This window comes from Cryptomeria japonica, chromosome 9, assembly GCF_030272615.1.
Source record: "Cryptomeria japonica chromosome 9, Sugi_1.0, whole genome shotgun sequence".
NCBI classification, from domain to species: domain Eukaryota; kingdom Viridiplantae; phylum Streptophyta; class Pinopsida; order Cupressales; family Cupressaceae; genus Cryptomeria; species Cryptomeria japonica.
In genome coordinates this window covers 230,924,851-230,951,551 of record NC_081413.1, presented here as the reverse complement: position 1 = coordinate 230,951,551, position 26,701 = coordinate 230,924,851, and positions in this window count along the sequence as shown.

Sequence of the window (26,701 nt, the reverse complement as noted above, 5' to 3'; positions counted from 1 at the left end):
CAGGAGTTACGTGTGAAGAATTTGGCAAAGTAAATGATGACAATCAAACTCAAATTTTATCTGTCTTGATTAAAGACTTTTATCCTGATGACATTAAATTAAAGTTCTTTCTCTATTTTTTGGTGATCTCTGGAGCAGAGGTTGCTTTGCATCGACCTAGGATACATTTAACTTGTGTTGTATCTGCGGAAATATGTATCCTAGGATGATGCAATGCAACCTCTGCTCCACCAATACCAGATAGAAGAGAAAGTACTTTAATTTAAAGCCATCACAATAAAATGCTTTCAAGACATATATTAGGTATAAAAGGAAGCCTACCCTGTCATTTGAAGAGGTTTACCTACAATTCAAGTGATCTCTTAATTATAAAATCAATTCAATTCCAAGTGAACATGCAATCAAGCATTCATCAAGAATTGAAGGAGAAATCAAGTTAATAAAGATATTTAATAAAGATATCATCTTTTAAATTAAGAAATGGGCAGGAGATTAAGAATACAAACCTTCCATATTGCACACTTCAAGGTATATTAAAATCAGTTTAAAGTGTATTCATTTAGGGACCTTTCATAAAATATTCTCAACTTACATATCATAAAAGGATTTGCTCCACCAATACCAGATAGAAGAGAAAGTACTTTAATTTAAAGCCATCAGGATAAAATGCTTCCAAGACATATATAAGGTATAAAAGGAAGCCTACCTTATCATTTGAAGGGGTCTACCTACAATTCAAGTGATCTCTTAGTTATAAAATCAATTCAATTCCAAGTGAATAGGCAATCAAGCATTTAAGGAGAATTCAAGTTGGTGCAGGTGAATTTGGAAGACAAAAGGACTCAATGAAGCCATTAAAGACTTTTGAAGGTCTTAGGAGTGAAGAACCAATCAATTATGATGTCTTAAGGGGGAAGCCTTAAACAACACACACTAAGCTTTGACTTCTTAGGTGTGTTGTGGGCCCATTCCTTCCCTTGACGTCCCTTCCCATCTATTTCCATTAAAAAGACAATCATTGTTAGCATTTGAATTCAAATAGTGTTCTCGCATTTGACTGCATAGAACAAAGAAAATGACATAAGAAACTCTCATCTACCTCATAGCTGTCATAGAATACCTCCCTGAGGAGATATTCTTATGTCCTTTCCTGCTTTATGCTGTCGATGAAATACATAAGCGTCCTCACAATGCAGTCAATGCAACAAATAGATTTCCATTTCAATTAATTTTATTTGCCAACATACTCTCTACCTGTGCCAAAATGGGAGCTTTGGAACAGAGTATGGGCTTCCATCAAAGCAAAAGGTAAGGGCAATTAATATCAGATGCTTACGATTGGAAATGCTCTATTTGACATGTTTGGAAAATGTGGAAGTATAGACATGAAAGCACATGAACTATTTAGTGAGATGCATCAAAGAAACACGATCTAATGGAATGCTATGATTGCAGGATATGCACAAGATGTGTTTGAAATGGATTTAGAAACTTCCAACCAAATGTGATTAGTGAGTATAGATGTTGTAGTGCAACTGCCCAGGTACACATGCATGCAAAATATGTAAGCTTATATAAGGCACATGAACTATTTGATATAATGCCTCAAAGATCACCCAATATCCAATGACGATTGGGAGAAAGAAAACATCAATTTTTTGATAATCTTAAATATTTCTTTATTCATCACTATAAATCTATTATGAATATAGTCTCAATATTGTAGAAATTTATTCTATTATGAATTGAATATTTAAGGATGTAATCTTTATATATATTTTTTAATTAGGAAAAGGTCCTAATAGAATCCCCAACTAATTAATCTACAGAAAGATACCACTAAAGAAAGAAATTCAATCCTCACCACTATGGTCTTGAAGGCTTTTAAGACACTTGGATTCCTATTTTGGCCCGCTTTTCCTTGACCCTATGTTAAGATAGTAAACTAGTTTGAGAGAATCTATTGGGTGGGAAATTGTGTATGGTTGCAATTATTTTCATGCATGGAAAGTGATTTAAAGTTTGGACCAATAGAGGATAAGTATTTCTTGAACCTTCAAGGACATGTGTAGAGCACCGCATGGATGTTTCTCCATTATTGAACTCTTTATATGTTTAAGTAAATTATTTTTGGTTGATGACACAGTAAGTGTGGTATTTGTCTTTTTGATATGTTGTGGATAATATTAATCAAATATGGAATATTTTTGATGCTATATACACTATTTTTTGGATTGAATTTAGGTAAGTGAAGAGGTAATGGAAGAATAAAAGAGGTACACAAAGGAATAAGAGTGAAATAGGTGGTTTGGGATGGAGGTTACAAGTATATATGATAATTCGTATGGATAATTTGTTGTCTATAAAGAGGCAAATAAGCTATCACAACTTCAACATGAATGAATGCCTCATCTACATAAGCAAAAGGTACCTCTAATGGTTTCAAAATTTGTCAAAATAGTTATGATATACCAAATAATCAAGTGGAATATCCTATAGGTAACTAATATTATCTTCAAACTATTTATTTTGATTTTCATCATATCCTTTCCATGTGCATTTCCCTTGGTTTTAGTCCCATTTTTTCTTTATTTTACTCAAAACAAAATTTATAGATGCCTCTACTTGTCTCACCACTAATTAATTGTTTGGGATTTTCATTCCATTCACCAAGGTTGGCATCTATTCTAAGACTTTGTGTCATGGCCAAGCTAAATGATTTGCCTCTAGTTTCTCTCCAATGTAGTCACCTAGTAGCATGTGAAATCTATCTCTTCCTAATTATTATTCTCTCCATCTTGTTAATGACCATTTCATTAATGAATCCTTCATCATAATTTTGGATAAGTGAGACAATGTTAGCTCAAGGAATCTTTTCAATCCTCTTTCAAGATTCTTTCCTAAGTAATAATCTTGCATATTGGAAAATAAATTACGCTTCTATTTTTCCAAGCTACTCTTCCTTATAATGTTTAGATTTATTCTAAAGTGCTCATTGCGACTTATATTTACTACTCTTCCTATTAGTCTAATTCCAATATCTCCTACAAAAATATGGAATGATTACATTTATATTTTATTTGTGTCTCCTAAATATCCACAAAATTTGGAACAATAATACAATTTTTTAATAATATTTAATTGTAAAAGAAAGGATTAAAATGGAACTAAACACTCTAAATAAATTAATTAGGGTTAAAGGGATAAACTAGGATCAATTCATGAAGGCAAGATCTGTTATCTCAAAATTAATAGATTCATGCAAGAAAAGAAATATTAAATCTAGAGATAAAATTCTTGAAAAATTTAGCTAGCTAAAAGCGAAAGAATTTTGTCAAGCTCTCATTTTCACACAGACTGGCAAAGGTTTTAGAGGAGAAATCACTATTGAACATACCCCTGTCTCATATAACCCTATGTTGAGACCTCGCTCAGTAGGATTCCATCTAATCATTCATCCATCTTCTTATAGCCTAGGCCTTATATTAGATTTTATTAACACTTCACCTTTTGCCCTTTTCTCAATTCAAGTTAGTTTAGGACAAAAAGCATCGTTAGATTGAAATATCAGATGATCAAGTTCCAGCTATTCAAGCATTTGACAATTCAACGTAAGTCCTCTTATGATACCAATAATCACATCAACCAATTATGTTTATCCACACGTCGTGACCCAACATACCAAAACCTTGGAGTTGTCTCAAGTGATCCTTAAGAAAATCTCCAGCATTTGAGTAACTTTGTTCAAGAGAGGATAAGATACTTTGGGGTATTTTATTCTACATTTGCATGTGCATAAAAAACACATCAACACCTCCCACTTTTCAATGGATAAGCTAAAGTTGCTCTATAATGAATGGTTTATAAGGCACACCACTTGATGAAGGTTTTGCAAATGGGGTGGTAAGTTGAATGGGTTTGATCTTGGGACAATCTACATGGTTAAACATGCTTGATTTAGAGTAGTATTAGTATGGGTGACCTCCTAGGAATCTCTAATGCTTCACCGCTATGAGCATCACTTTGATGAAATGAATACTAAGTGATCCATTCTTATGAGGGGTTCATGTAAACTACTCATGAGAATGGGTCAGCTTGACTCTAAAACTATGCAAGTGAATCTTGATATAAATATCATAGTATGAAAGTCTTGTGAAAACACTCATTCTTCTAGCATTGAAAGTTGTGAGAGAGTTATTAAGGGGATTCTCGTGTGTATAGATTCAATGTATAAGTTCAAGACAGATTTTGAGGTGATATTTCTTTCCTTTTGGTACATCTATCTTTAAATTGGATGTTCTTTTGCCTTCATGGTAGGGAGTAAGTAATTTTTATGTGGGTTCCTTTTTTAATTCTTGGATTATTAAGGAAAACATAGTTTGTGAAGAGGAGGTTTTGCTTGTTATCTTATAAAAAAATTGGGTATTAGCTATTATAATAAATGATAGACAAAACAATGTCCTCTAAGGCTGTTGAAAAGAAATATCTATATGATGGATTCTCTTCCCAATTTATCTTCAAAGTTATTTAGTAAATATTTGGGAAACCAAAATAGGGTATTTTGATTTGCAAAGGAAGAACTAAATATAAAAATTCCCAAAAGAAGATGTGTTAGCTAATTATTTTTGTTCCTTCGGTATTTTGGAAGTTGAAATGTTCCTTATATCTCTTCAATCTCCCAAGCTTGTTCCAACAACCATAAAATTTTATGATTTGGATGCAAGGGAGATTAGTGGATTTGATGGGTTGGCTTTGGCTAGATTCACCTAAGACAATTGATGAATTATTAGGCATTGTTGCCGTCGATGCATTGTTAAGGTTATTATGGTTGATTATCAAAGTTAGTGGGATTCAAATATAGAGGCATGTTTAAGATAATTCTTATCATTGGTTGGTTAATAAAAATATGGTTTCAAGATTGATGCACAAACATATTAGAAGGGCACTTTTATGATGTATGTGAAATAAACACATTATTAAGCAAAATAATAGGTAATCTATAGGCAAGAATACTCCATATATAGATATTATATATGAGGGACATGACTAATTCCACAAACTATAAGATTGACTAGGCTTTTCTCATTAGTGGAATCATATAATAGCTAGTGTGTATTGTTGCCTAGATGCATGAATTTGTAGTTTCCATACAACTAAGAAATGATAATGTTTCTAAGTACAAACCAAGTGGGAACTATGGACCCACTAATCTTATTTGTAACCACTCGCCATGACTATATTATGATAACTCTCTTATTGATAATAGAGAGTATCTAATACATTTATTAAGACCTTGATTATGGTCATGGTAGACCACACAAAGAATGTCTTCCATAGGAGGCTAAGAAGGTGATCCATGAACAAGAGTTTGTTTCATTCAATCCTTAACATTAACTATCATTAAGGTGGAAGAATTTAGTGACCAACCTCTTATGCTACCTAGGTACCCTAATGTCATATTTTATTATAATTAAACAAGTAGTTAGAGTTCATTCTATTTTTAAATCCAAGCATAGAGGGGGGACTATAATGATCCATCATCATTGAGTGTTTTTAATTAGATAAGAAGGGATTTTGAAAGGGCCTTGATCCCTTGTGCAAAGAGAAAGATGAAGCATTAATCCCAACAAAACAACAAAACAAAACAGCTCCAAAACAACAAAACAACAAGAGGCAGAATAACTAAAGCAAAAATGAACCATCCTAAAATTAGAGTGGTTTAAAAAATTTATCCAAAGCTCTTTGATTGAGCACAAAGGAAGGACCCTTCTCTCCAAATCCTATTTTCTTGAGACAATGAAGGGACATAATATCATTGGCACATCCATCATTAGAACCCAAAGCATTATATATCCTTGAACAATCCAAAGGGGAACTCCCTTGATTAGAATCAATATTTTGAATCTCCTGGGAAATAGGGAAAGTTTCATCCTTATTTTTCTCCTTACAAGCATGACAAATAACCGAAGAGTACTCATACTCAAACTTCTGCACCCATTTTCCAAATTTAGAGATAGGTTAATCTGGGTAGGGAGAGCTTGATCGCCATGGAGTGAGGATGCCAACAATATCTTTGATATAGATAAAAAAATGGGATTAAACCAGGGCTCAAGGACCCATCTACACAATAGCAATCATATGACAAGAGTAACCACTGCCATGAGATATGAAACTTAAAACAATGTGACAAAGATATTACTATGTATAACTTGAGAGCATTCAAAATTATACCCTTATTTGATCCAAGGGGTTATATGGAGGGGAAGATAGTGAGAAAGTATGTTTATGTGACTAATTTAGAGATTTTTTTGGAAAATTTTGCCAACAAATCTCAATTTAAAGAAAGTGATTATTGTACTACCTTACTTTGTTTTGTCTTAGCTTGAAAAAAAAAGTCTAGTTTAGATTATTTTCCTATAAAGCAAAATGCTCTAACAATATTGTTATCAAATGCAAATATTTAGAAGCTATTCCATATGATATTCTTGATAAAACCATTTCTTTTATAGAATCTAGAAAGGTAAATATTTTAAGATTTGACTATGGAGATAGCCACCCAAGATCTAGAGGTCTAATGGAAAGCACAACAAAATGAGAAGATCAACATGACACGAATAAACTATATTCCTATCAATGAATGCAAGTTTACAATATGAATGAATGAGATTATAAATAGAACCCCTTGATTATATAGGTCAAGATGAGACATGTAGGATATCATAAGATTATTAAAGTATCTTAATCTTATGATATGAGACATAAAGTGATAAGTATCCTATGTATACCTTAAGTAAACTTAAATGATAAGGCATAAAAATGACCTAATAGTGGAAGTAGCTAGGTAATATCCCTATTACACCAACAATTATTGCTACTTGTTCTTTGATTCATCTCATTGATATGGCTCAAATTGAAATAATTCATTTCATCAATCAGAACAAATATATTCAAAATTTTACTAAGCAATAAAACAAGTCTCGTGATCCTTACTTTCCTTAAACTGGCCCCTTTGGTTGCTAGCCCTTTACTCACAATCATTACTCTCACAAAAAATACAAACTCATTTTTTTGTAAGTGATCCTTTAATCATCATCATTTTCATGCTCCGAACACACTTACCTTTGCAAGTGCAAGTATCCCAAGCCTTGATCCAAAACTATAATCTACTATATTTGCAACAAGCTTTGCCACATCACTTCAAATTGCTCTTGTAAGAACACAATTGTTAAATTAGTCTACATGACTAATACAATATCATGGAGGGGTGTAGTAGAAGAAGACATATATCTCTATAAACAATATGACTTTTTTGAATCTGTTCTCAAAGATCAATGATGTAAATAATGAAGATGGGGTTTTTGGTATGATATATGAATTAATTGAACTACATACTATAAGAATGAATAGGTCTCAAGAAGATCAAGGAAGTAGAGGACATAGGATCTCCCTATACTAGTAACACGTTTAGAGGAAGGTAAATCACAATCTTCTTTTAAAACTTTTATAGTGACTCTACAAGGTACTAGACCTTTCCTAATTTCTTTCAAATTAGTAAACTAATAAAGATATGACTGTTCTTTAGAGAACATCTAAGAACCAGTAGGAAACACCAACACATATATATCCATATAAATTGAGAAACAACAACTCATCTAGGTTTTCATAGTTATTTCTCAGTTATGGATAGTAATAGTATATGTACAGGTTTAAAGTTTAAACCCTTGGCCGTGGAAGTATTCTGATTTAAAGTTTAAGCATTGAGTTGTCCCATATGCATCCCATAGTTGTGGTCTAAAAGGTTACAATGGAATGGTAATGGGAGACACTCACGACAGTATGACCCAATTGCCAAATCCATCCAGCAAAATAAGGTCGTCTATTACTCCACTAGACATGTGATTAAGTTGTAGCATAACAATTATAGGTGACATTCAAGTGTGACTCAATTTATAAATATTCAAGAATGTGATCAAAGCATTGTTTTTACTGCATTAAAGTCGGCCTCACCAAGCAAAACCAAATAAGTGCATACAAAATTATTAGATAAACTTTGCATCACAATGACACACCATCCCTGCCATGCCAATATTTTTCAGTTTATGATCACTATTTTCATACAAAACTCAAAAAAAGGGAACAATATGATTCACGTGAATAAAATAATGGAAGGGATTGAAATGAGGGCAACCTTGTAATTTGACAGGGTGGTAAATCTCCAGAGCTTCCAGCAATCTTAGTTCTAGCTCTACTTGGGGCAGTTCCTTGGGAAGTGACCAATGATCTTCCCTGCCATGATTAAACCCACAGGTTTGCTACAGAGGCGGGATGAATGAGAGGCGGGATTTTGTGAAGAGGCGGGATTTATGAAATGACTTGGTCTTTTTTTTTTTTAAAGTAATGCACGCGGTCATCGGAATTTCGATGAACGTAGGTACTTTTTCTAAAAAAACCCTAATGTCATTGCCAATTCCTTCTATGTCGAAACCAAATGTTGAATTATCGTCAGAATTATGATGAAATCAGGCATTTTTTCAAAAAACAATCAAGTTTGATCACAATACACCTTCTCTGTTAGAAACCTCCATCGGAATTTTAGGCTAAATGTATTAGTGCCATTTGGTAGCGATGCTACCATGCGGTAGCAGCCGCTACCCTTGGGTAGCATTGCTGCCGTAGGTAGCAATCGCTACCTTTGGGTAGCACTACTACCTTATGGCAGCAGTCACTACCTTTAGGTAGCCTCTTCTACCATGGGTAGCAGGCAACCCGCCTCCCCACTAAAAAAATTATTATTATTTTTTAAAATTTTTTTTTAAACAATAAACTTATATTCCAAAATTTCTCCAATAAGATTTATTTCTCAATCACTTTTTTTAAAAATGAATAAATAAAACAATTTTCCCTAAACTTAAATAATTCAATAAATTTAATTAATAATTAAATTTATTTCCATATAAACTATATAATTTTTCAGAGATGCACAAACATTAAAAAAAAAACCCTAGCCAAATATTGAAATCAACAATCAACAAGATGGAATGATTTCTCTGATAAATTCCATTTTCTACCAATCTTGCAATTTCCCATGCATAATAAAATCTTGGCAAAATCTGCCATAATAATTTTCCTGATTTTTTTCTCAAAATTAACTTCCATCCATAAACTAGAAATTAACATAAGGAATGGACTTTAGCCAAGAACAAGAAATAATCAAACAAGATTTTAGATTTAACAAACATCTTAACACACACATCAATCACAGAGATAAAAGAAATAAAACTGTTTTCTTTAAAACAACAATCAAAAGAAGCCACCCAATCCGGTATAGCTTTCCTGGAAGAAATTTGTAGAAGAGCCCTAATCCTTCAACAAGCTTCCAAATAAAATTTCTCTTCACCTAAATCCCTAACTTGTTTCCTGTGTATTCTAAAATAATGACCTATTCCTCTTTTTAAACTAAAATTCTAGGTTGAATCTCTTTTCCCCAAAAACCTAAATTTAGTAATAAAAGCAATTTTATTTTCTTTTCCAATTTTCTAACAAAGGGATAAGTTAACATGCAATAATTAAAAATCATTTTTCTTTCCTTTATTTTCTCATGCAAATTAATTAATTTTCTAAATAAAGAAATTAAAGCAATACATTAATTCTAATTAATTCTTTTATTTATTTAAAATTCTAGGAAACAATAAATGCAATTAATCTAATTTATTTTTCCACTAAAATTTAAATAAAATATATTTCTAATATCATGCAGCTTGCAATTTAATTTAATAACTTCTTTTGATTAATTAATTTATAATCTCAATGCATACATAATTCAACTATGAGATAACTCCATAAACTTAATTAATTAATTAAATCCACTAAAACACACAAACTGAACAATCTCAAGCAAATACTCATAAAAGGATCAAACGACAAAATATGAAGGCCGAACTAACTGAATGGACGACCAACTGATGAAACTCACAAGAGTGTAACTAGGTAAAATAGGGTCAACTACTATCTCCTCCACTTCCATCAGAAAATATAAGGCACGGTCAGACCTGTGAAGCCAAGTGGAGACGATACCCCGTACCTACCCGGTACTTGTACCTACAATATCCTGCATCACCGAACCACACATGCAAATATACAATATAGAAAACACAGAAAACACACTGATGAAGGAGAATCATGACGTTCCTTGTCTCACCGAAATGAGTGAAGGAAAATCGTCCCCTTGCATCCAATACACTCGCAGACACACAACATATAATTCCACATTGCATAAATAAAGTAAATGTCAGTACATAGCAATAATCCATAAAATGCCATAAATCACAAGTACTAATATACTACAAATAAATTATGCATCTCATATCCAGATAAAGCATGAAATAATGTCATAAAAGTCTGAATAACACATCATGTTAATGTATCCACTGAAAGTAAACAATAATAAAATATGAGTCTAATAAGTTCAAATGAGTAGGGGTACTACATGGAGATGGAGATATTTAAAGGTAATGATATAAGAGGTGATACATAGAGAGAAGTAGAGAGAAGTAGATATATGGATAGAGACGGGGGAAATAAATACATAAAAACCTAAATTTGTGTCATTAGGTATAGGAGAGTTCTAGAATGACAAACATCGGTGAATTGTACAACCATATTAATAAAAACTCCTACCTTTTATTTTAAATTTGAAATCATTTAAATATCAAAGTATTAAAATTTTAAACATGGTATTTAATAATAAATGTAGATATAAAAGTAAAATGAATCATTTTAATTTTATTTTTTGTTCACATGGCCATTCTTTCTTAAACACAATTTTATTTTGTTTTGATAACGCATTGATCCGCTAGAATAAAATAAGAAGGTAAATAAATAAATAAAATTGTTTTGTATCATTTATTTAGTTTAAATTAATAAATGATTTTGTAATAAATAATTTATTTTGTTTTTCTTTAAATTTTCAAAAATATCTAAAATTATCAAATAATTTATTTTCATAAGAAAAATAATTAATTTATTAAAATTCGGGAAAAAACACTTACACATCTATCTAAAAATCACCTAAGTATCAAAAAAATATGTACTTATGTTTCAACTACATGTAGTTAAAATTTAATATTAAGATTAGCTTTTAAGTTAAAAACTCTTAAAAACTAATATTTTAAAATTAATTTCAGCGTTCCAATTGTTCCAATAGATAACATAGTTCCAATAACCACCATGTTATTGTCATAGTGAACCCCCAAAAAATACAAATATTTTTGTCAGTACATAATTGAGAAAATACCAATAAATATTTAATTGAACACCAATACATGTTCACAAATAAATATGAAGTTGACCACAAAAAATAAAATAAAAAAACAACTATTGGTACATTTCCAATTTTAATACAAATCAACTTACACAAAATATAATGATTATTTGTTATTTTAAAAATGTTATGTTTACATTTACCACTCTATGCATGTGGATAAAAGTACAAATGTACTCAAATTACATTTACATATGCACAATTATTGGTGCATTACATGATGTAAAAACAATCAAATATTGACTTCATAGACACTCATGTGTACATTCTCCCAAACATCACTTCACAACTTCATACATTAAATAGATCTGCATTTGGTACCTACATTTGCAACAACTGGTGTAAGGCTCCCCAGTAACAAATAATTTGCATAGAAATAATTAAAAAAATCAAATTTCATTCAAGCCAGCCAAGAAAAGAGAAGGGAACAAAGCAATGAAGGACTCCATATTTAATATAAGATGACCGATTGTTTCCCACAAAAATTTAAATTTGAAAATAGGCTACCACAAATGAATGCATTCATATTCCACATTTGAATTATTTTATAAGACATAATTTCCCATGTCACTTTCATTACAATCAAATTCACTACATATTCTTGATCTCTACAAATTCCCTCTACACATTCCTTATTCAAGGGTTCTCATTCAAGTTGGTACACTTAGAATAACTAAATTTCCTTTGCAGTCAATGTTTGATTTTATAAATCTTTCAATTTTAATTATACGATTTTCAATAAAACAACATTTCTTTCATATATTTCTTTCAATATCTCAGAGTTGTATTTCATTCCAAGTTTTCCTATCAATATAGTCATTGTAAATAATATTAACTAGTGTATTGGATGTCAAATGATGGTTTATGCTCCTTCGTAGTGGCATTATGCTTTGTATATTGATGATTTCTTTGTATGTGGTTTATGGTTTCATTTGAATGCTCTCTTACAGTTTGTTGTGGCTATATGGTTATTGTCCATATATATATATATATATATATATATATATATATATATACATATATACATACATATATACATATATACATATACACACACACACACATACATATATACATATTTCTATATATATACATATACATACATATATATGTGTGTGTGTGTGTGTGTGTGTGTGTGTGTGTGTGTGTGTGTGTGTGTGTGTGTGTGTGTGTGTGTGTGTGTGTGTGTGTGTATATATGTATATATATGTATATATATGTCTATGTATGTATGTATGTATGTATGTATGTATATATGTATATATATATGTATGTATCTATATATGTGTATGTGTGTGTGTGTGTGTGTGTGCATACATACATACACATATATATATATATATATACATACATACATACATATATATATATATATATATATATATACATACATATATATATATATACATATATATATATATACATACATATATATATATATACATATATATATATATACATACATATATATATATATACATATATATATATATATATATATATGTATGTATGTATATATATATATATGTATATATATATATATGTTGTCATGCCCACTTTTTAATAAAAGACAAACAAAAGGCAAACAAAGACAAACAAAGACTAAAGGAAAGAGACACACAACACAAATGCTATTTAAGACCAAATACAAGACCTCAAGTCAACTAATTAAGAGACCTTGATATGAAAATGTCTCAACAACTAATATTATTCTTGAAAAATGTCATCTCAAGAACACAAGAAATCACATAGAAGAGAAAAGAACACATGATCCATGAGCCACCAATAGCAAAGATATGATCTCTTGAGAAGAGGAAAATAAAGAGCACAGATACATGCTAGATTTTTTTTTTAGGTCATCCATGAGATGAATGATGAGAAAAGACATGGATACTTTCTCCCAAATATATTTTTCTAGGTGATCCATGTTGGGGAGGAGAGTAAGAATAGTCTGGTTATGTTTAGCTAGTTTCACTCATCCTCATGCATGTGTACAAGTGATATCTAGTTTCAAATGTATAGCACCCTATATAAGAGTTTATTTCCTTTGGTTTCAAGCGTTCTTGAACTCATTTAAGGTATAATGCAAATGCAAATGCCAAGTGGCGAATGTCTAGTTTCGAGAACATCACATATAAGAGTTTGTTTTCTTTGGTTTCGGGAATGTGTAACCTCATTTAAGATATATACTTGCCTGGTTTTGATTACATCCCATGTAAGGGTTTTTTTTCTTTGGTTTTAGTGATGTGTACCCCATCTAAGACATATTTCAAATATTGCATCAGGTTTTGGGCATGAAGCATCTCGTATAAGAGTTTGCTCTGGTTTCAAGAATGAACACCCCATTTAAGACATGAAAAAATGATATGCAAAAATATGGTACAATATAGTACAAAGAGGGAAATATGGGTGCCCCCCCTTAAGATGTCAACATAGCCCTATGTTTATGTCTTAAGGAAGCTAGAAACGAGGATACCTATCTTCAAGACTAAGAAGATATCATTTAGGCAACAATGTCACAAATCCAAGATAAAGAGGGGAAAATCTTATAAAAAAGGATAAGATAATTGAAAAAGAGATATCTTGCAACAAGTGTAAAGGGTATCCTTGAAGGAGAAGAGATCTTTTCTTGAAGGAAATCTACCTCCAAGATGAGTTTCTTGAACAAACCTAACATCTTTTACGAAAACAAGGGAAGGGGAAGAAGAATGCATACCTTCCCCATATTTCTAGGTGAAAGGGATTATTGATGAAGGATGATGAACTTTTGACCCAATGTGAGGGGCAAATTTGTAATAGGATATACATTTCCAACTGAAGAAGAAGTTGTAGCCAAGGACTTATACTTCTTTCATAAGAGAGAATCATTGAGGAAATAACAACTTCAACAAGGAATGACATCGAATCATAAGAAAACATCGCTCGACAATGGAAAAATAGATCCTTGGAAAGGAGAGAAATGGAAAATAAATAATTACCCCCTATGTGTAAGGACAATGAGAATAATTACACAACCTCTAAGGAGAGATTAAACATAGGAAAATGTAGAATATACTCACATGAATAAATATCCAATGTTATAAAAAACATTAAGATATGTAAAATGCAACTATAAAGAAGAGTTAATCTTCAAAGAGAGAGAGAGAGAGAGAAAGAAATATCACAAATTTCCCAAATGAGGGATTTATCATAAGAGACATACCATTTCATGCAATAAAATATATCAACACATGAAAAATACAACCCCTAAAGGGAATACTAATACTTTAAGGAGAGAGAAAAGGAATAAGATAGAGGCAAAGATGAACCATGTTGCTTCCCCAAGATGTTTTATATTGAAAAAGCATCACCTCTTATGACAAAGAGCTCCCAATTAAGTTAACCACTTATGCCATATGGTGAGGAGAAAAATGAAGGGTGAGAAGAGTGCTAAGACACCACTTTCTCAGCAAGGAAGAGAGCAAGATCTATGGATAGATTTATTCGAGTTTTATAAAATAGTTCTTGAATAAATTACTTAAATCCTTTACATTTTCCAAGAGAATGATGATAAATACAATAAAAAATACAATTCTCATCACCTTCTTTATTCTTTTGCTAAATTTTACAAAATAAAAAACAATATTCTTGTCATATTTTAATTTTCAAAAATTCTAATTGCTAACCTTTCTTGATCATCAATTGGAATAGGCTTTGTCTTTGGTGATGTATGACAAGGATTGTTACAAGAAGAATTACTGTCACCTATGATTTTAACTATGCCTCTATCATTGAGTTCTTTTATTTCATTCTTAAAATCAAGACAATCATTGGTACTGTAATCATTAGTTTGGTGATATGAACACAAATGTGTTTTTGAAGAAGAAGCACTTTTAGTTGAATGATAGGCTCGCTGTCTTTCAATATGATCTTTGAAGTATTGAATCCTAAGGAGGTTATCAAGAGGATATTTATGATAATGTCTTAATCCTTTGTTAGTGACTGGTGTAGGAGGGTTTATAGGGACTCTAATTCCTTGTTCAAATTTTTCAAGTCCCTGTCCTTTAAAACCTTGTTTTGATATTATGTTAAAGATCTACTCCTATAAGAATGTCTTAATTGAAAAGGAGGAAAATTATAATAAATTTCTTTAAAATTTGTAGTGTAAGAATGTTTAGAAGGAACAAAGGGACAAGTAGATGAAGAAGGAATATCTTGTGGAGAACTATTTTCCTTTCTTTCATACTGCATATCCTCTTTGGTAGATTGAGAAGGAAGATCCTTATAATCTAAGGCCTCATCTATGCTTAATTTTATGTTGGGAGATAGATCATAAATAAAATGCATAACATCATCTTCTCCAAGTGTTTTGATGACTAAGATAGGCTCTAGGAGAATAAGGAGGATCTACAGAAGTAGAAACACCAATATTTTGATTTTTTCCCCTTGCTCTAGGACATGAGAAGAAGATGGTTCCATGTTTCTCTTCAATCCTAGCTCTCTATTAGAGATATCATTGATAGGAGTATTAGCTTGTTCTTCATTCAAATTATATACCTGAGGAGAGGGACACGTATTAGGTTTTCCATTAGCATCTCTAGGATTGGGATCTAGCAAAACTTTAATGTGATCTATATATGCAATGATTTTTCCTAAAAATATCAAAAATAAAATAACATGCACTATAAATTAAAACTTTGAGATCTAATTGATTTTAAGGAAGAAAATTGGAAATTCTAGAAACACAATATGCTAAAGTGCTATTGATGAAAAGAAGCAATGTGAAGTGAAAGAAGCCATTATCCATCACATGATTATGATAAATATAAGTGAAAAGAAAAGTAATCATATATGAAATAGTAAATAAATCAGATCTATTAAGTGTCGTTATTAATTTCTAAAATCAGATATGAAAATTAAAGTGATGAATTATGCAACCCACAAATCCAATTAACCAAGATAAATTTGGGTTTTTATAAATTAAACCTCTAAATTTATGTAATTCAATTAAAATGGGATCTATGAATTTTAATTTTAATTTTGAAATATCTCTAAATTATATCCTAAACAATTAGCCGAAATTAAGTAATCCACAAGCTCAATTTTAGAACTAAAAATTAGGGTTTTTATGAATTTAACCTCTAATTTTTTTAAATTCAATTGGAAATTACACTCATAAATATAATTTTAAATTTTAAATTGCATAAACAATCAGATCTAAGAACATAAATTAGAATTAAATGTGTAAGGAATTGGGTTCACCAAAATGTAACTGGTGAAAAAATAGGGTTTCCATGTATGAAAACTGCTAATTTTTTATTAAGACCATTATATTAGGGAAAGATAGGAATTAGATAGATCTAAACCTAAGAGGTCATAATATTGATTTAATTTTAGGGGGATTGGATGTACACCATTTTCTCCCTTAGATTGAGTTGATTTGTTGAAGATGCTAAAATTAGGGTAAATGGGCTGAAATTGATGTGAATATGCACAAACAGTGATCTACAGTCATGGGATAGAGCCGCGAACCTAGATCTAAGGATTGTAAGAGGATTTGGATCTATTCCTAGAAGGAGCTCTTGATTTTTCAAGATCGAAGCAATGGTCATTCTGGTACTCCTAACTTTTTGCACTCTGATGGGGGAATGTTTCCTCATTGTAAATAAAGCTTATCCTAAAGATTGCAGCTTCGTACCTACTTCCTACACACAACAAGAAAGGGAAATAAGTTGGAAATAGGGGTTTGGCTAGGTTAAATCCTGGTTTAGGAATTAACCTTGAATGAAATTTTATAAATACTAAAATAAATAATGGAAGGATATATGTTAGATCTGCAATGACTATTAATGATGCTTTTCTTCTTGAATGTAATAACATATGTTGTATGAAATGGCATGAACAAAAACAATCCTAATCACACACACATGCTCACATATGAATGTTTTAACTTGCTCAATAATTATTGAATGAATAATATGAAACCTTAAAGAACTTTGAAAAATGCTTGATGATGAACACCTCAATGCTTGAATGATTGATTTCTTGGATGTGAAGATTTAGATTGAAATGAATTGATCAATGTCCTTATATATGAGATACTAGGCCAATTTACTGATTAGGCTAACCTACATCAATCATATTGAGCCATTGACTTTTTTTCTTGTTGAAGAGATGGGTCTCAACCCATCCCTTAAATTTGGGCCCCAAAGTGGGGGACCAAGGCATTAGTGTCACCCTGGTCCTCCTTAATTAGGGGCCAAAATCAAGGCTTATAGTGGAGGACTTAGGTCTAGAGGTTCATTTGGTAGGTGTGGAAGGCATAGAGGGTGGAGTTAAGGCACTGAATTGACCCAAATAGGAGATGAGGGGGAGACACACTAAAGTAGGGGCACAAACATGAAGAGTAAATTGGCTCGATGACAATTTAAGATGCTACAATTATAAATTTTAATTTCATAAAAAAAATTAAAATTGTCAGCCACATTCTTAAAGTCACATTTTCTCTTGAAAATTGTTTAAAAAAAAAATTATATATAATATTTTCCACATCATAAATAGTTCTATATACCTTTGTAAGAAATATTTTATGAATTTCTAATATTTTAATTCTGTCTACTTTTTAAATTTAGTTATATTATTAGTTTACCACTATTTTTAATTTAGTTAAAGTTACTCTTATTACTATATTATATTTAATACATAAATTAAGGAAAGCATTTCTTGTTCTCCATGTGGTAGTGGAAAAGAGTAAATTGAACTATATTTTTGTTTAAGGAAAAGAAACATAAAGATTGAAACATTACATGTTTACATTAAGTATCCATTTTACATTTTTTTATATAATTGACTCATTATTTAGTTCTTTTTTTTGTTAGGAAATAATCATTTAAAGCCACATTATACTAATCCATTTCCTAGAAGACTCATGAGAGAAAAGAATGCATACAAGCTTACTAAATCACTATAATGCAAAGATCAAAACAGACAAGTGACAAGATAACACAAGATATATCCTAGAAAAATCCTCATGAGGGAAAAACCTAGCCTCCAAAAGCATCCATACTCCATTGTATTCATCACCCATTAAGAAACATAGAGATATAATGAATACATCTAAATCATAAAGCCTTCTAATGCATTCCCATGTGTCCAAGCATGATTCCACACATTCCATGTCATGCTTCACAAATGCAATCCTCCAAAGGACTCAATACAATAAAAGCCCAAAGCCACCAACCTACCTTAACCACTAAACATGTGCTTTCTTATATAGACCAAAGCTCACACAAAAACAACTATTGGTAAAGTAAAACAATGTGCTTACCTACCCCTTAAACCCACATTTAATATTGGGTCCTAAGTTTTCTCTTTTAAAATATTTTTTCTAATATTAAACAAATACAATATGATAATCCCAATATTACAATACAACTCATCAAGTGGCCCCAAGAATATTCCCAAGGAATCTCTATACATTACACATCCATGTGCAACATTACATAAATAAATATTACATTTACCTCATTATTATGCAAGGTGTACAATACCTATTTTCCCAACATTCTCTCACTTGTTGTATACATTTCATAAGGGTTAATCAATGAGATACATCACCATAGACATACATTTAACCACATGAATCTCCAACATGCTCTCATGCTCCACCAAGATACCTACAATAAAACCAAGTGACCACCATCTCAACCAAGAACTACTCTTATCCTCCAACATGCCAGCTATGGAAGAAAAGGAAGAAGCCAAGGTGGAGATGCACCAATCCATGAGCACACACATAAAATCCAATGTAATAACAAAGTCTCCAAACTGGTTTCATAAAGTAAAACACCCACATGATCAGAAATGACATCCACAACACATGCCAATACATCAAACCATCCATACTTCCTAGGTATAAAGAACATTAGTAAACTCATGCCAATATAATATCAATCCATAAACCACAATCAAGCTCCCTATATCAAAACTTGTAAATGATGTACACACATATCTAGGAACTCCCACTGCATGGGTAATACCAAATCTAAAATGAAGCACAAATCATATCAAGTATACCAATAACCACTCATATCAAGGTGTGATAAGTAAATAAAAAATTTAGTATGAATAACAATAAAGAAGATCCACACATGCAACCCAACTGTTGTATACTCTTCCACAATATGTCACCATCCTCCCAAGCAAGAGAGAATACATAGAATGAAGAGAGAGAACCTATAAACCATAACATTTCCTTCTACCAACACCTCAAATAAGAAATTTTGTGTCAAGTATGATCTCCTCCAAAATTCCCCAAATGAAAATCCATAACAACACCCAAAGCCATCATGCAATATCTTAGATCAAACCAACATAAGTATCATGTGATACTAACATGGATGTAAGCCTTCCATAACCAAGAAGATCAAACTCATAATAACCATTCGTAATTAAGGAAATCAGCCCACTAAATCATCTCCTAACATCCTCAAAATGATATCATAATATCAAACCATATGCATAAGGAGATAACTAATGCTATAAATCTATCAAATGAACCCTCCAGAACTAAACATCTCCATAAATCAAGATCCATATCTATGAAAGATAATAAAAAACATAATGCACCTAAAAGGAAAAAATGGGCAATATTTCTCAAGTAAACTACCTAGTAGACCAAAAGTGGGGAATGAGAATGCTCATCAAGCTACCCAAGTCATCACGAATCACACTAAGAACAATCTCATGTCAAGTCCATACTAGGTGAATGCTCCTCGGACTTCCTATCAAAACAACCAACTGTCCCAACACGTCTCTAATCACAAGTGAGTACCAGCATCACAAACATATCAATGTGTTCATAAGCACTTGCAACTGATCAATGCATGCCAAAATCCAAAAGAAACATAGTACCATAATGAAGTCATCAAGCAAATGATCATACACTCAAAACAAAGAGAACCAACCGAGATCAATGTGAAAGCTCCATTTGCGAATCAAGAACATAAACATGACAACATGATCTAACCATCCCCTATAAGGAGATAACATGCTCCATATGAACATAACATGGTCTCAAGAGAAATGTATCATGCCAAACTCTAAACTGGTAATCAAGAGTAAACCATGACATAATAACTAAAAATACTCTAAACCAAATATCACCTCTAACAATCTGCAATCAACATGAAGATAACCATCTCCTACTAGTGCACCTACAAATGTGAAAAACCCTCTACAACAACAAGATCAAGAGATCCTCCAACATTTGTACACCAAGAATATCATCCACCATCCAATGGTGAATACACATCACTGCCAACAACTCCCACTGAGTTGTGATACCAAGTCACACATGGCATCAAGAGGGTTTATTAGAAATCCCACTTTTCAGTTGTATGTGGGATAACGAGTCACACATGGCATCAAGTGGGTTTATTAAAAATCTAGATCAACATGAAGAACATCCACGTCTACACAAATCACTGCAAAACCAGTGGCCTTCTTTGAGAAAGGTGGTGGAGCAATTATTAGCATGTGGTGGAGAAAAGTGCATGGAGAAATTTCAATGTGTCTAAAGGATTTCAAGTAGCAACTTGGAGGGCAAGAACAAAGTAGTTTACTTTCCAAAAACAGACTTATAGAAAATTGTAGTGGAGTTATTCACATCTAATCTTTATAGGATTGCTCCTGAAGCCAGATGCCAACTTTGGTTGTCTGCATAAAGAAACAGTAGAGCACGTATGCTTCATGAGCTTGTAATTTTTCATTAAGTGATAGTAGCTATATCCAGCTAAGATAAGGAACCTTCTAGCATCATATTTTGTTTGTACCTATTATGTTAAATATTATTGGGTTTTTAAGTAGTTTTTCAAAGCGATCTTTCATTTGTATGGAGTATTTCAGGTGATCATATTAGATCTAGATTTACATTAAATGTAAATTTCTTTTTTTTTCAGACCATGGGTAATTTATTTGGAAAGAGACATTTTAGAAAATAGAATATTTATTAAAAATTAAATTAATATTTATTTAAAATTTAGAATATGTATAATTTTTAGTATTTTTCTTTTTAGCATGAATAGTTTACCTAACATTTGATGCATATAGGTGTTGTTCACAAATCACATCATAGATGTGAAGAACTAAGACTCAACTTTATAAATGAGAGTAAGGTTTTTATAAAAATTACTTAAAAATATTGATCAATGAATTTAATTCAAATATTATAGATTTAAATTTCAATAATAACAATTAATATTCATTAAAGATAATTTTATTCAAGCCATTCAAGCATACTTAATTGTAAAATTTTAATCACATTGTAGATTTGAAGCATCTAGACTCAAGCATTATTAGTAGGAGAATAAAATTAAGTAGATAAAATAGGTAATCATTTTTTAGATAGATATATTCAACATATTAAAAATAAAAAAATTTCATTTTAAGAGTAAAATTTTGAAACACTTCCACATGGTCTTCAAAAATGTCTAATAATATGAAATGTAAGATTTTGAGTTTAGTTTTAAATTATGTAATTTACTCTAGTATCTAAATGATAAAAAAATAAAAAATTGTATAAGATGTACAAAAATCACCTTTCTAAAATTTCCTTTTTACTTACTTATACAAGAATAATTTGACATAATAAGAGATTTTATTTTTTATATACATGTTTTTAAAATATTAATTAACTTTTTAATAGCCCTAGCAACTATTTCTTAAAAAATCTCATGTAATATTAAATAATTTACTTTAAAATCATGCTAAACTGATTTTTTTATTATGTATAGAATTCTTTTTGGCTTGATGACATGACATTTCTAAAAAATTTAAAATTTAAAGATTAAAACTTATTAAAACTCAAACTTGGCCAATTTCTTTATAAGTTAATTAGTGAAAAGAAAAAATTCAAATTTGAGTCATAAAAAGGATTACATATTTTAAATCTACACATTATTGTAATTGGATAAAAATTAGGGTTTCCACCATTAGATGTATGAAAACCGCTAATTTTTTCTTAAGACCATTACATCAGGGAAAGATAGGAATTAGATAGATCTAAACTTAAGAGGTTTGAATACTAATCTAATTCCAAGGGGATTGCATGTACCCCCTTTTTCCCCCTTAAATTAAATTGATTTGTTGAAGATGCTAAAATTAGGGTAAATTGGCTGAAATTGATGCGAATATGCACAAACAGTGCGCTACAGTTGTCAGATCAATCCATGAACTTGGATTTGAGGATTGTAAGAGGTTTAAACTTGTTCCCAGAAGGATCTCTTGATTTGTCAAGACCAAAGTGATGGCCATTCTAGTCTTCCTAACTGTTCACACTCCAATGGCGAAATGATTTGTATCTATAAATAAAGATTATACTAAAGATTGTAGCTTCGTACTTGCTTCCTACACACAACAAGAAGGGGAAATAGGTTGGAAATAAGGTTTTTCCTAAATCAAACCCCCATTTAGGAATTAACATTGATTGAAATGATTCAAATACTAAAATAAGTAATGGAAGGATATAACTCAAATTTGCAATGACTAATAATGATGCTTTTATTGTTAAATGTAATCACATGTATTGTATGAAATGTCATGAATATTATAAAACCCTAATCACACATACATGCTTTCACATTATTTTTGTAACTTTCTCCATAATGATTGAATGAAGAATATGCAACCTTAAACACCTCTGAAAAATGCTTGATGATGAACACCTCAATGCTTGAATGCTTGGATGTGGACTCTTAGATTAAAACGAATTGATTAATGTCCTTATATATGAGATACTAGATCAATTTACGATTAGGTTGACCTCCAATAATCATATTGAGCTACGACTTCATTTCCTTTTGAAAAGACAAGTCTCACCCCCTTCTTGAAAGTTGGGCCCCAAAGAGGGGGACTAGAGTGCCCAATACTCTAGTCCAAAACTACTGTGCCACCCTCAACAAGGGGTCAAAATCGCGACCTAGGGATGAGGAGTCAGCTCTAGAGGGTCATTTTGCATGTTTGTAACACATAGAAGTTGGAGTTAAGACACTAAATGGACCTAAATAGGAGATGAGGGGGAGATGAACTAAAGTAGGGGCAAAAACATGAGGTATAAATTGGCCTAGTGACAATGTATGATGCTACATTTAGCCCCTAATTTAATGGGAGTACGAGCCTATGCAAATACTCATGATAAAGTAGATGAAAGAGAGATGGAGAGGAGAAAAGAAGCGAAATCAAAAGGAGTATGACACATCACTAATTTCAAGGAACCTAGCCTCCAATATTAGGATCTTAACTCACTCAACTGCATACAAGGGCAAACAAAAAAGACAAATAAAAAGGAAAACAAAAGAAACAAAAGGCAAATGAAGACAAATAAAGACTATAGGCAAAAGACACACAATACAAAATATAAAGACCAAAGACAAGACCTCAAGTCAACTAGTTAAGAGACCTCGATATCAAAATGTCTCAACAACTAATATTATTCTTGAAAAATGCCATCTCAAGAACATAAGCGATCACATAGAAGAGAAAAGCACACATGTGATCTATGAGCCACCAATAACAAAGCTATGAGCTCATGAGAAGAAGAAAATAAAGAACACAGATACATGTTGGATGCATTTTTTTAGGTGATCCATGAGATGAATGATGAGAAAGGACATGGATACTTTCTCCCAGATATATTTTTCTAGGTGATCCATGTTGGGGTGGAGAATAGGAATAGTCTAGCTATGTTCTACTAGTTCCACTCATCCTCGTGCATATCCATAAGTGATGTCTTGTTTTAAATGTATATCACCCCATATAAGAGTTTGTTTCCTCTAGTTTCAAGCATGCTTCAACTAATGTAAGACATATAATGCAAGTGCAAATTCCAAGGGGCGAATGCCTAGTTTCGGGAACATCTCATATAAAACTTTCTTTTCTTTGGTTTTGGGAATGTGTAACCTCATTTAAGATAGATACATGGCTATTTTTGAGGACATCCCATGTAAGGGTTGTTTTTCTCTTGTTTCAGTGATGTGTACCCTCTCTAAGACATATATCAAATGTTGCATCAGGTTTTGGGTATGAAGCATTTCGTATAAGAGTTTTCTTTGGTTTTGAGAATGAACACCCCATTTAAGACATGTAAAAATGATATTCAAAAATTTGGTACAATATAGTACAAAGAGGTCAATATAAGGGCGCCCCCCTTAAGATGTCAACATAACCCTATGCTAATGTCTTAAGGAAGATAGAAACAAGGATACCCACCTTCAACATCAGGTAAGTTCACAAAGATGGTGTACAAAAATGGGGGTATAACTGCACACGTTTTTCTAAAATCAGGTGAAGCTGAACTTGGAGGCGAAAGTTGAAAGTCATCCACTCAAGATATGAAGATAAAAAAAAAAACAAATAGTATAGTACTCTGAATCTAGTTTCAAAACTACTAAAAATTTTCAAAATTGGATAAGATTAAGAGGGCCAAATCCTTCATGCACAAAAAATAGACCCTGACTTTTTCTAAAAAGCATAACATACTGTCTGACGTGCACATCAAAAATGTCATAGTTATATTTAGTATTTGACAAATCCTTTGGCATAAATATAGTTAAGAGTGAGAACTATAGGTTGTGTATTTTTTTATAATTTTTTGTTGTGCATTTTTTTTTAATGATTTTTCCAATCGAGCACATCCTGAAAATCAGGTACCTGTTCGTGTGCGAAGCATAACTTGCACCAAAACAATAAAAAATACAATTTTATTTTTTTAAAATTGTAAAGAATCAAGTGCACTAAAATAATATATAATTTTTTTTAAAATTTGGATAAGTAGATCAAAAGTTACTAAAAAAATGGTACACGTATGTCTCTGAGAACTATGGAGACATGGGTTAAAGAAATTCAATAATAATATGTTATTGTTGTTCAAATTTTTAAAAAATTATATGGTTAGAAAGATCAGAAGATGGGTGAAAATATGGTGGAAATTTTAGAAATACCCACTTGATGAAGTGTAAACGTGATGATAACAAAGTTGAGAAACCAAGTTGATAAAACAAAACTGTCAAAAATGAGAGAAATGGAGGGAAATTAAAATTCCAACCCGCAGCTCTGTCATCTAGGCCTATCCACAATCCTAAATAGTTAGAAGCATGCATGGGCTCCCTGTACTGTAAACAACGCATATGAGTGTCTTTACAATTAGCAGCGCATATGTGGTGTTAAAGCTAAAACAACGCGTAGGCACTTCTGCCTAAGTTTAAAATGAGGGTGTGTGCATACAAGTATGTATATGTATAATAGGTATAATATATAAAATACGATATTTCATGTATATATATGTATATATAATTTATATATATATATATTTATATAATATATATAATATATTAAATAAATTAGATAATAATATATAATATATTATGTATATATACACACACATATGTGTGTATGTATGTGTATTTCCTTTTGATATTTTATGTGTATGTACGTATATTGATATATATTATCTTTCGATATATTATTATATTGTATTGTATTCCTCTCTCTCTCTCAAGACCCCACATAACACCTAATGACCTCTTCAGACCATGTATGTTATCTCAAGGGGTAAAATGGTGTCTTAAGGGGTCATATGGTGTTGTAACATGTGTGACTCAATTAGGACCCCATGTGACCCCTGATGACATCATGTGACATGTCTTTCTCTCCCCCCATCTCCCTCCCTCCCTTTTATTTCCCTCTCTCTCATGCCCTCCCTTCCTCCCCCATCTCTCTCTCTCCCTCTCTCTCTCTCTCTCTCTCTCCCTCATATGGTGTCTCAGGGTGGCAAGATGAACCATTATTACAGTATAAAAATCAGTGCCAATACTTCTCAGAGGACATCATATAAGCCCCTAGATTGCCATACAATCCATAATGACAACATATGGTTCTTAAGAGGTCATATGGTGTCTTAAAGGGTGGTAGGACACAATATGACCCCTAAGGACACATTACATGACACATAACAACACCTAGGGGTCATATGGTGTCATAAGAGGTCATACGACACTGTATGACTCCACATAACACCACATGACCCTTTAGGAGAATATGACATCCTAAGGGGTCATACGGTATCCTAAGGTGGAAAGATGAACCATTATTACAATATAAAAAGCAGTACCAATACTTCTTAAAAGAATAACAAACCAGCATGCTCCCCCTCTCTCCCTTCCTCCATACCCCATCCCTCTCTCTTCTTCTCTTCCTCCCCACCTCTCTCCCTACCCTCTTTATCTCCCTTACTTTATATTCTCTCTCTCTCTCTCTCTCTCTCTCTCTCTCTCTCTCTCTCTTCCATTGTCTCTCTCTCTCTCTCTCTCTCTCTTCCATTGTCTCTCTCTCTCGCTCCCTCCCTTT